This window comes from Peromyscus maniculatus, chromosome 6, assembly GCF_049852395.1.
Source record: "Peromyscus maniculatus bairdii isolate BWxNUB_F1_BW_parent chromosome 6, HU_Pman_BW_mat_3.1, whole genome shotgun sequence".
In the NCBI taxonomy this organism is placed as follows: Eukaryota; Metazoa; Chordata; class Mammalia; order Rodentia; family Cricetidae; genus Peromyscus; species Peromyscus maniculatus.
In genome coordinates this window covers 8,591,182-8,608,974 of record NC_134857.1, presented here as the reverse complement: position 1 = coordinate 8,608,974, position 17,793 = coordinate 8,591,182, and the positions used below count along the sequence as shown (strand labels likewise).

Here is a 17,793-nt window from a genome sequence, read left to right as displayed (position 1 = left end):
CCAGCAGTCAATTTCTGGGCATTTCTTTCTTTTTTGAGATCTTTTCCACTGGACATTCACCTGAACTTGAAGCTACTCCATCAGCCAGCCAGCCATTGATTGGTTCAAGGAAAGGCTCAAAGTGAGATGCCTTCAATGAACATACTGTATCACAGTCTACTCTTCATCAGTATGGCATTGCATGGGCACATCTGGCTGCTTTCCCTCGGGGGTTTGTGACCTGGTTAAATCATGCTGCCAGCCCTGGTTCTGCCAAACACTGTGTAAGAACCCCTGGGGACATCAGTTTTGACACATGTCTCAGTATTTTCAGGTTATTCTTGGTTTCCCTGATTATCTTTCATAGTTTGTGATATTTCACCCTCATTTAAAGTGATGTGCTTTTCTAACTACTCAGTGATCCAGGTTGAAAACATAATTTTGGAATTAGTATAATTTTGAAGGATAAATTAGGAGTGGTATTTAAAACACACACACACACACACACACACACACACACACACACACACACACACACACACTGTACACATACAATCTGAGCTACTTCATGGGCAGAAAATGAAATGTAGACTTAAGCAAAGTGTGTTGCCAAACACTTGTAATCCAAGTACTTAGGTCCTAAGTCTGAGGAGGTAGTAGCTGAAAGATCAGAAGTTTAAGGTCAACCTCAGGTATATATGGAGTCCAGCTTAGGCTAGATGGGAATCTTTCTCAACAAAACAAAATGAAGCCAGATGGTGGTAGCACATGCCTTTAATCCCAGCACTTGGAAGACAGAGGCAGATGGATCTCTGTGAGACCAGCCTGGTCTACAAGTTAAGCTCCAGGACAGCTAGGGCTGTTACACAGAGAAACTCTGTCTCAAAAAATAAACAATAAATAAATACAACAACAAAAAAAGGGAATGAAAAGTTAAAGAACAGCTCATAAATTCACATGTAAACTAGCATACGATTTAGTAAAATACCGACAGAAAGCTGATTTGATTTGAGTAAGGTGAAAGTGAAAGCAGGATACGGAGGTCTGGGACCAGGTCAGGTCTATTAAAGGGTGAAAATCAATATAGAACACTTACAAATACAAAATGAACTTGTGCCCCTTCGTTCCCCAGGGAGAGCTGGAGACCCAGCTGCAAGCCATGCTTCTCTGCCACTCACTGCCTGCTCTGACAAGCCCAAGGGAGCAAACTCAACCCTTCCTCCCTGGTTCTTAACAGGTCACATATCTTCAGAGAAGACCATTAGGCTGAACTACTCCATTCAATTAGCTATTGGACCAAACTCTCACAACATTTCCTTCTTTTTGTCTAAAATAAAAAGGAGGGTTCTAATCCTAACATAATAAAAAAAAACTATATACAATAAGAACAATTATCAAGTAAGAAATGTATCTTAGATGTCCAGACCATAGGCAATAGGCAATTTTTATAGGGATTACTCCAATAGTTGTACTTTTCTGAAGAATCTATGTTTTGTACCCAATATGTCCTTAGCTAAGATTTGGGATGATTGTAACTGTAACTATCTAGTCTTCAATCCCACCTGAGAAGGAAAATAATATTACCTGAGTAAGCAGGAAGTACAAGCAAGTGACTTCCAAAAAGTCAAGAAATAACAGAAACAGCTGCCTGCCTGGACCCAAGGTTTCTTTGTGATATTGGGGCATCCAGCTTTGCCTTATAGGCCTGGATATCTGACAGACGTTTTTCAGAAGCAGGAGATTTTGAGGGATAGTCCTACCCTGTCTTGGCAAAGTTGGGCAGTTGCTTTTCTCGGTGTCCTGCTGGTCCAGATTGGATAGCATACTTACTGTCAGCAGTCAAGACAAGGGCAGTTTCTTGCCTAATAGAACAGTTATTTCAAAAGGAAAACAAACTCCATATGGAGTGTTTTCAGTGCCAATTATCTTCTTGGGAGTGGACCAATACTGCCAGGAGCAGACATGTCTCAAGTCAAAAGAATTCTAAGTTATTAAAACATTTTAAATGTCATTTTCTATAGGTCTTTGAAGTATTTGAAGATGACCTATCTATTTGGGAACATAACTCTGCATGCCTACAAGACCTAACTAACATGACTATAAGTTTGACAAACATGGGTAACTATTAACCTATAATTCTTATTAATCTATGTAGATTAAGGACTAAAGCTTCACATTATAAAAATAAACAAGCTGTAGAGGTAATACCTTATGCAAAAATAGAAACAGATGTACAGTATAAGGACAACAACCTTGAAATTGTGACAGTATACAAAAATATCTTAACCATTGGTAGAAATGTATAATGCAATATGATTTAAAAAACTTAATTTGCATCAATATACAAAAATATCCTAAACAGAAGTATATATATATATATGTATATATATACATATATATACAAAAATAATTTTGAATTTGTATCAATATACAAAAATATCTTATACATAAATAAATATATATAGTATAATAAAAATAACTTTGAATTTGTATCAATATAAAAGAACCCATACCAATGTAAATTATCTAAAACTGATAGTTGCTTTTTTAGTTTACAAGTAGATTTAATAATCTAAACAAGATCCCTGAGTCTAATCTCCATTGTTCTGCTCCCGACCCTATAACAACTTATTACCAACCCCCTACAGATGACAATTATCCATAACCCTGAGAAAAACCCAAAACCATCTGCTCTACCTATTGAGAAAGTGGAAGTCATGTTCTTAGAATTACTTCCTGTTGTCTGGGCGGGGGGGGGGGGGGGGCATGCAACAGTGTCTCTATGGGACCCTATAAGGACTGAAACAATGCTTAAGTCTTAGTAGAACTAGCTGCAACATTTGTAGCCAGTCTCTGAGTAATGGGTAAAGCTTATCTGAAGTTCTGGTTCGAGTAGTGCAAGAGGGTGGACCATCTCAGCTGGCCACTCTAGAATTGTCTTGAGTAGTTTATAGTCCAAAACCAATCTTTGGGTGATGTTTAACAGCTTAGTGGCTTTACAGGGATCCAGATAGAATTGTTGTTGTGAGTCCCAATCGACACAGAGGAAACAGGATAAGAATGCCATACTGAGAAAAGGTACCAAGATACCTGGTAAACATAAATAATAATTGTAGGTTAATTAAAGTGTAAAAGCAAGTTATTAATAAGCCTGAGCTATCAGCCAAGCATTTGTAATTAATATAAGCCTCTGAGTGATTATTTGGAAGGGACTGTGGGATGGGGCAGGACAGAGAAAAGCCTCCATTTATAGAAGGTTTCCTTGCATAACATCCCAAATCACACAGCACTGGAAAGGCAATGCACCTCTGCAATACAAGAGCAGGGTGAGTCTCCTTTGACTCACCAAGAAGCCATTTGAGCCTTTCTTTTTCACAACATTCCTAGTTCACACTTTCTGTTCATTTTGACTAATGCCACAGAAGTTCTCTGATGACAGAGGAAGTGCCAGATTCCATATGACTTCCTGTCTTAAAGATGTTTTGTTTCCTGAACTTTTCTTTGAAAGTCTGGATTTAAGAAACAGAATAGATGGCTCAGGGGATAAACTATCAAGAGGATCTAGGTTGGATTTCCAGCACCCACATGGCAGCTCACACCCATCTATAGTTCTATTTTGAGGGAGTCTGATGACCTCCTCTGACCTCCACAAGCACAAGAAAAATGTGCTACACAGACATGCATACAGTCAAAGCACCTACACACACAAAATAGTTTTTAAATTAAAGATTCAGTTTTAATGATGTCAAAAAGCCAACTTAAACACTTGTTACAGAGCTTTACAGAACACAAAATTTCAAAATGTTTGTTCCCAAAGTCTGTAAATAAGTTGAATTTTCAGGACAACACACAATGGTTTTATGCATGTTTGTCTCACATCAGACGTTGGAACACCCAGGGTCTCAAAGGACATATTGGAAAGATTCTACTGGAAAGCTAGTTTCGTCGTTTCTTCCTTCTCTCTCCCATAATAGTAACAAAGTTTTTTTCATGTCATCAGCTAAAAGGAAAAGGCCAAGATTAGCCACTGTCCTTCTTTGTCTCCTTGTCATCCTCCCTTGTTACATGACACCTGCTTCTTAAAGGACAGTAAGGGAACCTGGGTGAGAGAGAGGAAGAAGCATTGTCCTTGTCCGCTCCAGTGACCCTGACACAGTCCAACCGCACAACGGAAGTGAGGCTGAGATGGTCCAGCCTTCCATGGTACAACTTAACAGTGTAAGATGCTCATCACTGCAACCCAGCCATCCCATTGTGGGATTCTGTTCTAAATAAACACAACAGAGATGTGCACAGACTTCTGAACAAAGCCTTGAGTGAAGCATTGTGCTAATGGAAAGCAGAAAGGCCTGTTCACCAGAGGGGTCCAGGGGTCATATAAACAAATGGGGTTGTTCCCTTGACAGAGCATGAGTCAAAAAGATTTAAGGATTTCAAAACAGAAGACAATTTTAAGGGAAAAATGAATTCATGAAATGTACAAACAAGAGGGTGCTAACTTTTTAAAATCACAGCAGAAGTTCTTTCTGGCTTGTGGCTTAAAATCATTTCCTATATATTCTAGTATTTTTCTGCAACAGGTACTCATCACTTTAGTAGTAGGCTATGTGGGGTTTGTTGTTACTTTCTTCCTCTCCCTTTTAATTTTTTGTATTTTATTGATTTGTTTCACTTTCATATTATTAAAAAAACTTCTGTACACATATGTGTGAATCCACTTATGTGTGCACATGTGTATGGGGGAGTGGGGGTGCTCATGTGGAGGATAGTGGATAATACTGAGTGTTGGTCCTTGCTTCCTACTTTGTTTGAGGCAGGGTCTTTCTTGTTCACATTGCATATGTCAAGCCAACTGGCCTGAGAATTTCTGGAGAGTCTCTGTCCCTGTCTGCCTCCCATCTCACTGTGGCACTGAAATCACATGTGTCCTCACATGCTCTGGCTTGAATGGGTTTTGCAATTCAAACCCAGGTCCTCAAGCTTGTAATGCAGGAGCGTCACCCCTAAGCCCTCTCTCCAAGCCTGTTCATTCGCCTCTTAAGGCAGAACGGCCTGGAACGGGATTTGTTTCAGCACTTCCACACACGGTATACTTTGCCCTCATTTGCAGGGTGGGGAGCTCCCAGGCTCTGCTACCCTCCTTGGTTGTCAATGTGGAGACAGCCATGCCAATATCCACTCCGTGGTCATCTTCATTCATGAGTTATGAAATGAGAAAATGGTTAAGATTTTTCCAGACTTCTAGAATGTGGCAAACTCGCAAAGATATGACAAAATTATCCAAATTCTACTCTTTTGATAAGCTGGACTTTTTACATCACATTTGTACTTTGTTAAAAAGCATTTTGTCCCATAGCTCTTCTTCCCTCTAAAATCAGCAACATGAAGTGAGCTAGGAAAATACTCACATGATGTGACATCGACATGCTGATGCTGGCCTCCTAACTGCAGAACTGTTTGTGTTTTGTTTTGTTCAGAAAACAAATGTCTTTTAATTAACATACTGGATTAAAAGCAGCAGGTTTCCCACCAACACCATGTAACAGCAGCCGGGAACACCCTGTTTGTGTAGTCTGTGTTTCTCAGGTTGGCATGAAAATCATAGCCAGGCCCCAGGAAGTAGGAGAATCCAAATAAAATAAAACTCCAACTACCGTCAATGCTCTCCTTTATGTTTTATTTTAAAACTGATTTATGTCCAATATTCTGACAGGCTTCAGGAGGATGGAAATGCAGCCCCAATCACCTGCCTGCCAAACACAATGGCTCAGCCAGAGAATGATGGCCTCTGAGAGTGTTAAAATAGCTCATGTGACTGCTGCCTCATGGTACCCAAACCAGGGCCCTGGGCATTGGTGTGTTGGTAGGAAGGAGAGTGAGAAATGCAGATAAATTAATGTGTGTATACTGGGTTAGAAAAATTCTCCCATTTCCACCACAGGTATGCTAAATTGTACTGCAAGGAATATGAAGGGGTGAGCAACAGCCGTGGAGTGCAGGGGGTACCTGCACAACTTCCCTTCCAATTGTTATAAAGAGGGACAGGAAAACAGCTAGTGACTGGAAGATGACCCAAAGCACAGCCTTTCTGAAGCAGTCTGTGTTTCCAGACCAGAGATCCTGGTAGGATCCCTCAACAAAGACTATCCAGTGTTGAGTCTGCAGTGTGAAGAGTTAGAGCCAGCCTGACTCGTGTATTGTCTTACTCCATTTAAAGACATAAAAGTGCTACAAAGGATTATAAAAACTATGTTTGCCAAGGGAAAAGAGAACCTATGTTGGTGATCTTGATTTTATACCTTTTAATGTTTTTAAAGAGTTTTTGCATTTTAACTTTATTGTGTGCCCATGTGTGTGAGTGTGCGCATGCGTATGTGTGTGTGTGTATATGAGAGAGGGGGGAGGTGTGGGGTGGATATGTTATGGATGTGTGTGTGTGTGTGTGTGTGTGTGTGTGTGTGTGTGTGTGTGTGTATGAGAGAGAGAGAGAGAGAGAGAGAGAGAGAGAGAGAGAGAGAGAGAGAGAGAGAGAGAGAGAATTGGCTACTTCATGAAGCATTGGGGGTTTGCTTAGCAGGTGGAGAGGGAGAGAGAGAGAGAGAGAGAGAGAGAGAGAGAGAGAGAGAGAGAGAGAGAGAGAGAGAGAGGTGGATATGTTATGGATGTGTGTGTGTGTGGATTCCTAAGCAGGCCAGAAAGGACATCTCATCCCCTGGCATCTCAGGCTATTGGAAACCACCTGACAAGGGTTCTGAGAAGTGAACCTGGGTTCTCTGCAAGAGCACTATGCTTACTTAAATGCTGAGCCATCTCTCCAGCCCCCATTTTGCATATTTTAAGTTAAACTAGTTTCAACTGACATTTGAAAGTATGAATATCATGCATATCTTGTGGGTTTCATGAGCAGTATGGATGTCCACAGAAGGCTTAAATCAGAGTATCATGTCTCCTCAGGCATCTATTGCTTATGGTGAACATCCAAACATTCTTCTAGCTTTTCAGAATACACAGTAGACTCTCCTCACCCACAGCCACCCTACCTTGCAACAACACACCACAAGTTCTAACTCCTTTCCAAGTTCAAGTCAGTACCCAAACTTCCTGCCCACCCTCTCTCCCCAGCCTCTCACAAAACTCAGGCCACCCCCACTCTCAGCTTTGTGAAACCAACCATTTCAGTTCAACCTTTCAGAATAGGCTTCTTGCTAGATGACAGTAGTCAAAACTGTAGCACCAGACTTATTCTAACATCAGAAATTCCACTTGGGAGACCATGTAGCACCTGCTCTCTCCACATAGCTTATTTCACTTTATACAGTGATTTCTGGTTCAATGCATATTGATGCAGAGAACAGAATGTCTGGTTTGATGGCAGAATGGTATTGTGAATATGTGCCTCATATTTTTACCCACTTATCAGCTTTTTGTGACTAGTGCTGTCATAAACAAGTGAGTTCAGATGTGTATGATGGTTTCATTTTATTTGGTTGGGGGGCGTGTATCCAGATGTCCACTTTAGTTTCCATAAAGGTTTTGCTTTTTTGCAGAAACTGCAGACTCATCCCCCATCTCTATGCTCCCTATCCATGCATGCACAGTTCCTTCCATTGCTAGCACCCTATTCCAGAGCCTGAATTGAAAACCACTATTGTCCGGTGCCTGCATTTCACGTCAGACCCACAGTGGTGGTGTACACTACATGAGCTTAGGCAGATGTATAGCAACATGTATTTGCATTTACAGTACCACACAAAGGATTGTCATTGACCCTAAAGATATTCTATCCCTCATGCAGTCAGCCTTCCCATGAGTCAGCTTCAGGCTAACAATGACTACACACGGTCTCCCAAACTCTATCATTTAGTTTTCTCTAACAGGTGTCTCTTCCATACTGATATGCATCTAAGTTCCCCCAGGTCTTTTTGTAGAATGCTGTACTTTTCTTATTAGCACTCAATGTTCTGTACTGCCTGGTTTAGCAGAGTCTAAACCATTCACCTGCTAAAAATTTGGACCAGTTTTGAGGTAGGTGATAAAAAAAATAAAAAATAAAATAAAAAAAGCTGTGGTAAGCTCTGTATAGCTTTCTGCAGGAACATACCTTTTCAACCCTTTTGGGTAAACTCCAAGAAGCCACAGTGGATGGATCAAATGTGTCCCAGGCCATTTATTCTACTGTAACTGAATTCTGTAGAGTAGGTGGGTGACTTATAAGAACAGAGATAAATTGCACACCATTCCAGGGGGTATGGAAGTTCAAGGATAGAGGCCCACCTGTGCCTGCTGGAAGAGACTTCTTGCTAGATGGCAGGTTTTTTAATTAGAAAACTATTCCCACTGCAACTTGCCCACTACCATGACAGCACAGTCCGTGGATGGGAGCAGAGCACCCAGGACTCTGAGCTCTCAGGATCTCATCTAAATGGTCCACCTCCTCACTGTTGCGCTGAAAACCAGACTTGTCCATGTTCGCTGAGGGGCGTTCAGAGTCAGCAGTATACTGATTGCTGAGTTTTAAATTAAATTATATGATGCCAGACCATCAAATCAATGTGCACCCTTACAGACCACCAAATCACCCTCCCGTGTGCTGGACCATGCTCACCCTCACCACGGGGAACAAAGCGTCCATGTTGCTACCTGCCTTGGGTACCCTTCAGTACCTGTTCCCCCGACTCACTCTTTCTGACTGAAACCCAGGGGCAGCCAGGTGTTTTAGTCTGCATTTTCTTGCTACTGTGGTATGGGACAGCTTCTCATCTGATTGTTTTACCCTTGTGTCTTTTCACTGGACAGTTCAGTGTTGGACTTGGCGTGTGTTTTTAACTGGGCTGTTTCCTGCTTGCTGAGCATTAAAAGTTCATTGTCTAGTTCAGGCATAGTCCTGCATGAGAGGTATCTTCTGCAAACATTTTCACTCAGCCTGTGGCTTCTCTTTTATTTTTCTATTTATAAATTCTTTTCAAGAATTTTCCTTCTGATGGTCATATGTCTGGGTTTGACAAAGTAGAAGTTTTACCTGGTAAAGTGTTGGAAGCTAGTTTCATTTAATGCAAAGAACACTGGGTCATAAATTGGAAGATGGACATTCAGCCTGCCTAATCTTGAAGAGCTACTTAACTTCTCTCTTCAGTTTCCACCAAGTGAGAAAGAGCTGTTGATATTTGCCCCTCTGGACCGATGCCTCAGTCAGTAACGCACTTGCCGAACAAACAGGAGGACAATTCCCAGAAGTAATCCTAAAAAGAAAAAAAAGGCAAGGCAGTGTATGCATGTAATCCCAGCACTGGGGAGGACCTCAGGGCTCTTTAGCCAGCTAGCCTCACCTGCTTCATGAGTTCCAGACCAGTGAGAGACTCTGTCTCAAAAGATAATGCAGATGGTGCCTGGGGAACAACATCCCAGGTTGTCTTCTCTCCTTGTCTTCATCCAAGCATGCACACACACACATAGGGGAGGGGGAGGAGGGAGCAAGATCTGCTTTGCCTCTCATTGATTTTATTCTGAAGATTAAAACCAGTGTAGGAGAGCAGGGCATGATGGCTCGTACCTAAAATCCTCATACTCCCGAGGCTACAGCAGGAGGATTGCCATGGGTTTGAGGTCAGATTGGGCTACATAGTGAGACTCTCTTTAAATAAAATAGGTGAATTTAGTCTATGCATGTAAACTTTTAAGGAATTATTACTTCATTAGTTAGCTTCCCCCACCGTTTTCACTTCCAGGACTGCACATTTCAGTCTACACTAGAGAACTACTTTCTTATGCACCTAAAGGAGAAGGACGCTCACTGCAGAGTGAGTCAGCCTCTGAATTCACAGGAGAACAGGAAGGAAGCTGCTTCTAAACTCTCAGTTATTCCTAGAAAAATAGAGCAGAGCAAATGTTCATGCTGCACTATTCAGAGTGTGAATTATACACCCCACAATATCATTATTGCTCAGATCTGTGGCCAATAGCTACAACTTCAAGTTATGTATCTATCAAATTTTCATTTTAATAGTGATGACTCATAATGAATGGATGTCCTCTTACTTCCATTCATTAAACTATACACTTGCCGCCTGCGCATGTCAGCTGCCAATTCCAAGCTCACATCCCCCTGAACCACTCTATAGTTCCCCCCATTTTGTATTTGTTAACACACATCACACACACACACACACACACACACACACACACACACACACACACACACACACACACTTTGGAGAACAAGTTTTCTCCTGCACACTGGGGGAGCAGAGCAGATGCTGTGGAAGTGCTACCCTACCACGTTGCAGAGGCTCTGAGCATTCTTACATTCTGATCTACCCCTGCCACGCCTGCCTTCTGCTGGTCCACACTTCCTCCTCTGGACAGGGAAGCTATGCTGGCAGAGACCAAATGCCTTCTTCACATCAGCTCTTTTCCAAATGGCAGAAAAAGCTTTCAGCATCCATGGCACAGGTTTCTCTGTTTTGGAAGGAGTGGACTTGAAAGATGCCTTGTGTCTGGATCTTCAACATGGGGTAGAATGGAAGAAACAGGTCCAGAAAACAAATCAGAAACAGAGGGGAGCTACTCTGTGGGACCCCAGAGGGAGATGCTCTCACCCGCCCTGTTTTCTGGGTGTGCCTCCATTCCTACTTGGTCCCTTGTGCTGCCCTTTCTTCCTACTTAGCCATCCATCTCTGCTCCTGTCTGGTTACAGCCAAAGTTTATTTGAGTTTTCTTTGTTTTCTTTCTCCCTGATGGGCCCCATGCCACATCCCTGCCAACTTGCAGGGGCCACTCTTGCCCTTTCATTTCAACACTGAATGCTCAAACAGGATAATAGTTTCAAAATCAACCCTGTTTACTCCAAACCCTGTGTCCTCTTCCAACACAGTGCCACCTGGAGACCTTCCTCCCTCTTCACCTTCCTCTTAGATCTCTTTCCCTTCCCTCCTCTTCCCTCCCCTTCCCTCCTGTCCCCTCCTCTTCCCTTCCTTCCCCTTCCATTCTTTTCTCTTCCCTCCCTTCCCCTTCTTTTCCCTTCTTCCTTCCTTCACTCAACCATGCTCCTCCTTCCTCATTATAAAATCCATCTTACCTTGACCTCACACTTAAGGGGCTGACTGCTCACCGCCTCTCAGAGAGATCCAGACAACTCACATCTATACTAAAGCATCCCTAGCATCTCTGCCCACTCCAACTTTCTACTGCATGGCAGACCACTGCAGAGCATCTGTTGAGTTATCACAGGAGGGCCGGAAGTACGGATGAGAGCACCTTTGTCTAGGGTCCTGCCCTCCTCCCTCCCCTCTTCAAATTTCCTTTTCTCTTCTTTCCCTCTGTCCCTTCTCTCTAAACTGTAGACATGTTGCTTACTATGGTGCTTAGCTTCTCATCTAGGAAAAGTCTGCAGTATATAATTTATGACATTACTGTTGCATCATTTAAAAAGAGAACATCACAAATATTCTTTTATTGAAAAAATTCTATTACAAATGGTGGGTGACGTGCTTACCTATTAAATAAAAGTTTCCATAAAATCCTGAAGAGTTCCCTCCTAACAATTTTGGAATACTTGTGCCCTCTGGTTGGAGTGTGAAGAAGAGTGCCTGGGAAGAAGTCGTGTCCACAAAGACTGAGGAACAGATCAGAGCTTCAGTGATGTGGACACATTAGAAGGTTGCAACTTCCAACTTAATTATGCTTTATCTTGGCCTAGCTACCACCCCAAAAGCTAAGAATGTCATCAGATAGCATCCTAGGCAACAGGACAGATTCCCCCATCTTGCTGTAACTGCCTTTTTGATGTCCCCACCAATGTATTTTTAAAACCCCTTGACTAATAACTGGCTTTGTTCTAACTCCAAGAAACTGCTTCCACATGGAATGTGGAACCTGGGTCATCTAGCTCCATACTTCCTGGGCTCCGTCCATTCAAGTTTGGCTTCAGAATAATCTCTTATTCTGTTGGAGATGAGAGCTGTGCTTTGCATCAACAGTGTGAATTGTCCAATTACCACGAGACTGAGGGGCCGATGACAACAGTCTTCAGTTCTTCGCTCTTTAGAACTGTGAATAGTTAACTATTCTTGTAAGAAATGCTTTGTCTTAGATGACCAGGTGATGAGCGAAAGTTCTTTAAAAAAAAATGTTTCTTTCTATCTGAAGAACTGAAAACAAAAGAGAAAAATCTTCTTTCTGTTGTAGCAATCCAATGGACCCAGGATTGTCTTTCAAAATTCAAATTGCACATGCAGACCCAGGGTGAGCTCCAAGGAAATCATGTAAGGACACTCACTTAGAAAGAAATATGATTATGGTTTGTGATAAAAGGAAGGTCTTTTTTTCCTACCAAATCACGTTTTATTCCCAAGAAGAAACTATAACCAGTCAAATAACAACTAAAATTCAAATACAATCAGGACATATTCAAACCAGCAGCCAGGAGCTTGGGAAAGAAAGAAAAAGAGATGAAAGCAAAATCTTCAGACAGATATAAGAGCAATTCTGATGTTCAGTTATTGCATAGAATAGGATATGGGTCTGCTCAGTGCAGTACTTCCCAATAGCACCAAAAATGAAAATGGCCACAATTAGACTGTGGTGAATTCCAGCCATTCCCCTTGCAGTGGTATTCCAGAGGGTCACTGGTAGTGGGCTTACATTGTTGGTTACACACTGCTTGCTTTCTATTCCACAGACCAACACAGAACATCCCCATCCATATTGCATCTGCTGTTCTCTAAGCCCCTCCCTTGGAGCCGACCACTCAGTTTCCATAGTAACTACTATATAACTATGGTTCTGAGGTAGCAAGGGAGGAAAAAGAAAAACAGAAGAAAAAGACTAAACCTGGGTAGTTGGAGCATAAAACATTCTCTACCAAGAACTTTTATTTGTGCATCCCTATCTGCAAGAGTACTTTTCAGAGTGATGTTTGCATCCACATAGTAGCTTCATCTCTGGTCAGTGCTTCCATGGATGTGATTGTGCAAACAAACGGCATCAAAACAGTGCGTCCATTCCGAGCCCCTCTGCCCACCCTTCATTCTTTCCATGTCGATAGTAAGGCAGGGAAAAGGATGACCTCAAACGGGAGCAGAGAGCTTTGCAGCTGGCATGCCCGAATGAGTTAATCTGGCTACTGATGCGTGCTATCCACTTGATACATCTTTTGAGACTTCAGGTAAGTACTTACCATAAGGCAACATCAGTCACCCATGGCAACTTTCCATGTTTGAAAGGATGGTCTCACCTAGCTCTGGAAATAACTTCTTTTTCTAACTTGAGAGAGCAAGAGTCCCTTGCTGGGAGTAAAAGGATCTCTTGGGGATTCCACAGCTGTTTACTACCAAGTTCACACTCCTTATTTACAGGCAGAGTTCTTTCTTCGGAGGAAGTTAGAGAATTTGGAAATCTGACCCCACAGGCAGGGTGGTGGCGGAGTGAGGCTCGCTCCCTTTTCAGTCTGAAAATTCGAAAGCAGTGGGGAAGAAATGCTGGACCTATCACAGCGATGCTAACAGACAGCCTATTACAGTATTTAATAAAAACAGAAGCAGCATGCCTGTCATAGGCTAATAAATCCTCCCTCCTGCACGATTTTAAAAACAGTCTGAACCGGCTTCCACAGAGCTTCAGAGAACTAATCTTAAGCATGGCTGTCTAGCGTGCCCGTCACTCCTATTGTCCTTCCAAACTCTTGCAGACATTTTGAGCGAGGACTATCAAAGCCATGAGTTAGCGAGGGTGTGACATCAATGGTCCACAAAGGCTGCCAGCACGAAGGGGAAAGATGAGTACCGGTGGCTGTGTGGAGGACTATACGGGATCGCTGTCGTTAAAAACTGAGCGTGGCTTTTGAAGAAGATGTGACAACTACCAGAGGTAGGATTTGCATGTAAAACAAAGGAATCTGTTGCTGTTTGGTGTTTTTTGTTGTTTGATCGGCTCTGGGGTGCTGTGTGGGTCAGAGATTGCAGCCAGGTGCGACGGAGAGGCTGGGTCAGCTTGGGGCTCCACGTAGACCAAAACACAAAACACCGCGGCCAGTGTGAGGTTTTATGGCTGGAACGCCTCGCGACACACTGGCTCCCGGCTCGCTCGCAGCCTGCTGAGTGTGCACTCCACGTTGCTTTCCGTGGAGTGGAAGGCTTAGAGGTCATGGGGAAAACAGTTCGTTTCTCACCAGTGGTGCCACATAGGCTTGGGAGGGGGCAATTGAAAGAAGACTTTGGTGGTGGGAGGCGGAGAGATCCAAGAAAAATAGGGGAGGAAGCGGTGCTGAACTTGAAACCTGTTAGGTAAATATGTTATTCCTGTAGTCAGTGTGCTTTGGTGGTCAGAGGGTAATTCGGAAGGCACTGAGGGGTTTCCCCCCATAATCTACAAGAGAAAACTGGTTACCTCCGTCCATCTTGCATATTGAAAAGCTGATCCACACCATTCTGTTCCTATTAATGGCTCTGCTAAAAACGGACCCGGAGTTTGAGACTAAAGAGGGGGCTTTCTCTGTGTTCCTGTCTTGCCTTTGAACAACTGCCGGACTGCAGATGGAAATGGGGATTTATTAGAGGTGAAGGGCTTGACCTTTTATTTTGTTAACGAACAGTATAAAAGCATAATTCTCCTTGAAGACGAGAGGGGCAGTTGGGTACCACGGTCGGGGAGGAGGGGGTAACGAGTAGACCTGGCTAGGAGCTACAGCTCCTTGCGCTTCAGATGGGATCTGTGAAGCTGGACTAGAGAAGGAGGACTTCAGGAACCGCCCGCTGAGATTTCAGAGGCAAGAGTACAACGATCCCAAACCAATGTTTCCGCAATTTGATCCTTGGTGCCAGTTCAGTTCGGTCATTGCATGTGACCCTCAGTGTGAAGAGGCAGGGGACAAAGCCAGTGCATCTGTCCCTCTGTGCTGGTGCGCCCTTTCCCCGTGGACTTCACAAACTCCACGCTGTAAAAATAATGCTTCCTATCTTGAAAAAAAAAAAAAAAAACATACAAAAACTCTGTGTTGCAATGCATGGATTAGCTATAATGAACAGCAGAGCCTCAAATGTTCACATTTACAAAGAATGTAACATTCTCCACTGGTCTATAACATCTAAGTAATGCATTATAAATTAAAAATAAGTGTTAAGGACAATTACAGCATGTTAGTTTTCAGCTAGATATAAATGCTGGATTAAGGTTAAGGGGGATTCCTGTGTTTTGAGCTCCTGTGTACACACTGCCGTTTACACATAAACTCGAGACCATTTTCCCATGGTCCAGACACCTCTCAACTTAAAGTTGTGTGTCTGGTTTTCATAGCAGAACGACAGACATTACTGAGCCAGCTACCCAGTCCTGGCTGCTCTTTAAGTGACCTGGGGCACATGGTTACGAATAACTGGATTTCCTAAGACAGAGTTTGTGCTTCTTTGCGGCTAGTGGAGAGCTTGACCTTGACCTTGTGAAGTCCTCATCTCTAGCCAGGTCTCCAGTGAAGAATCTATGCCTAGAAAAAGACAGAGTTCAGGCTTCACAAACACAAATTATGTCACAGAAGTTAGCAAGTACGTGGTACTGTTTTCCTTGATTTTAAAAAGACTTTTCCTGCCTGTAGTCTAACCAATTTTACCTGAATCTGATTGTGTCAAGTATTTCTTTGAGGGGTAGTTTATGCCGTGAAAATAACCATGGAGGGACAATTGTATTGCAGTCATGCTCCAACACTTCGTGATAAACTGGAGTGATTCCACACTGCTCACAGATCTGTAGAGAAAGCCCTTACACTGAACCTGGCTGGTGTGTGTCAGTCTGGACTGTACCCCACGAGAATGAAAACCAGGGGGAAACAGGATGACTTGGGTTTTCTTTTAGTCAGCTATGAGGAAAGTCGAGCTGAGTAACTTGGTCAGTCTACTTTGTGTGAAGAATTAGCTCCATGGCCCATGTCTGTTGAGGTACCAGCCAGAGGCTCCCTCATCATCTTCCCCTTCCAGCTTCTGCTCCATCTAGTCATGAAAAGCAAAGCCTCCTCCAGCTACACAGGAAGTGTGGCAGGCATCCTCCCTGATATAAAAAATAAACAAGGCATCTGTCAGTCTTACTATCTCAGTCCTCCAGGCAGCAAACCACCATCTCAGTCACCGGGGTACCAAGGCTCCACAGTGATCCTTCTTTTCTGTCTCCCTGGTCTACACCTGGTCAATACATGCAGCCGCCACTCTACTTGGATCTACTAGATGGGACATTTCTCATACTGACACCACCTTCTCTTCCAAAATCTCTCTTCTCTTGGAATTAATAATAATAATAATAATAAAATCTTCCCCCTCCAAATCTCTGCTATACGATCAAGTAGAAAAGTAAACCAGAACAATATATATGCAGCATAGCCTTGATTACAAGAACATATGTGCAATTGTGCAATATAGTTCAACTTACAAAATAGATATGCAATATAAGCCTAATTTTAGGAATACATGTGTGTATTGAAAAATAGAAAAAAATGTACATCAGCAGCAGCTTTCTCAGTATGGTGTGCATATTTTTGTGCTTGCTAAGATGTTTTGTGGGAAGTGTTATCCTAATAGTCACAAGACACATATCATAAAGCCTACTCATATCTCCTTTTCTATCCATGTTACCATTTCACCTCTTAGCTTACTTCACAACACCAACTCTGTCTTCATCTAAAATTCCAAAGTCATTTGTTTGTGCAAGCAAGGTAGTGCAGGTGAAGTTTCTCTTCTAAGGCTCCTTGGGGTTTGTCTGTTGTTTTTTAAATACACCTTAAGGAGCTCAGCATTATCCTCTCTCCAATACTGACTCTCTTGTCTTCACAGAGGATTCCTAGAGAGGAAGTGTGTGTGTGTGTGTGTGTGTGTGTGTGTGTGTGTGTGTGTGTGTGTAAAATTTCTATTTATTTTTAAGGTTTTAAAATTACTTTTAATTACATGTATACGTCTGTATGTGGACATGTGACATTAGTTCAGGGGCCCACAGAGACCAGAGGCATGAGTCTCCCCAGCAGCTGGAGAGACAGACAGTGAAGTGAATTCTGGGAAAGCAGTCGGACAGCTCCTCCCTAAAAGCATCAAGTACCCAGCCACTGACCTGTCACTCAGGCCCTTTTCGTTGTTTTTTAAATGGAAATCAGTTTCAAATTCTTTTCCTCATTCTCTGCTTAATCTTAAAATGTTGGAGTGTTCCATGGATCAAGTGTAAATCTCTTTCTTCTTTATCTCTGTTTAGGCTCCAAATACGTCAAATCCTGTCTGGAGTCCTTTAAGACTATCCATGTCCACATAACTCACAAATTCTCTAATATCATATCTAACTTCTACAAACCAGTTCCTTAAACATGGTATAGCCATCTCACTCCTGCTATGCTCTTAATAATCAAACGTCTGGATTTCCACCTGACCCTCCTTTCCAGTGTCACTGGAGACTCCATTGTTGCACTTTGTCAGGAGAAAGCTCTGGAAGTCTTGGAATCCTCCCTTCCCCTCACAGGCCATAGTGCCTATACCCGCTGCCCGTACCTTCAGTATAGACCTAATACTCTCACTGTTCATTGCATTGTCTTTCACCAACCACCAAAATGAGTAGATGTTTTTCACAATTGATCTATTCCTCTGCTTCCTTCTGCTCCCATTCAGTTCTGTCTCCCAAATCAGTGTCGTATCAAAATGGAAATGAAACAGTATCTCTTGTTCAAAAGACTCCCTTCTGTGTGTACCCGTCTGCCTGCAGGTTACAGTCAAAATCTTACAGGGGCAGAAAGCCTGGCTCTTCCCTCCCCATTCCCAATCCACTGTAGCCAGGCTGGCTGCAGGCTGAGTCCTCAAA

General features: G+C 42.7%; 1 protein-coding gene across 1 annotated transcript in view; it reads left to right on the top strand.

The window, feature by feature from the left end:
- The first annotated feature begins 13,545 nt into the window (after window positions 1–13,545).
- The window catches only part of Kcnmb2 (potassium calcium-activated channel subfamily M regulatory beta subunit 2), a 288,187-nt gene continuing 283,939 nt past the window's right edge, over window positions 13,546–17,793 (top strand). The window contains exon 1 of the mRNA XM_006971141.4: window positions 13,546–13,842. The gene's annotated coding sequence lies outside the window, so the exon portion shown is untranslated. The remainder of the gene's footprint in view (window positions 13,843–17,793) is intronic.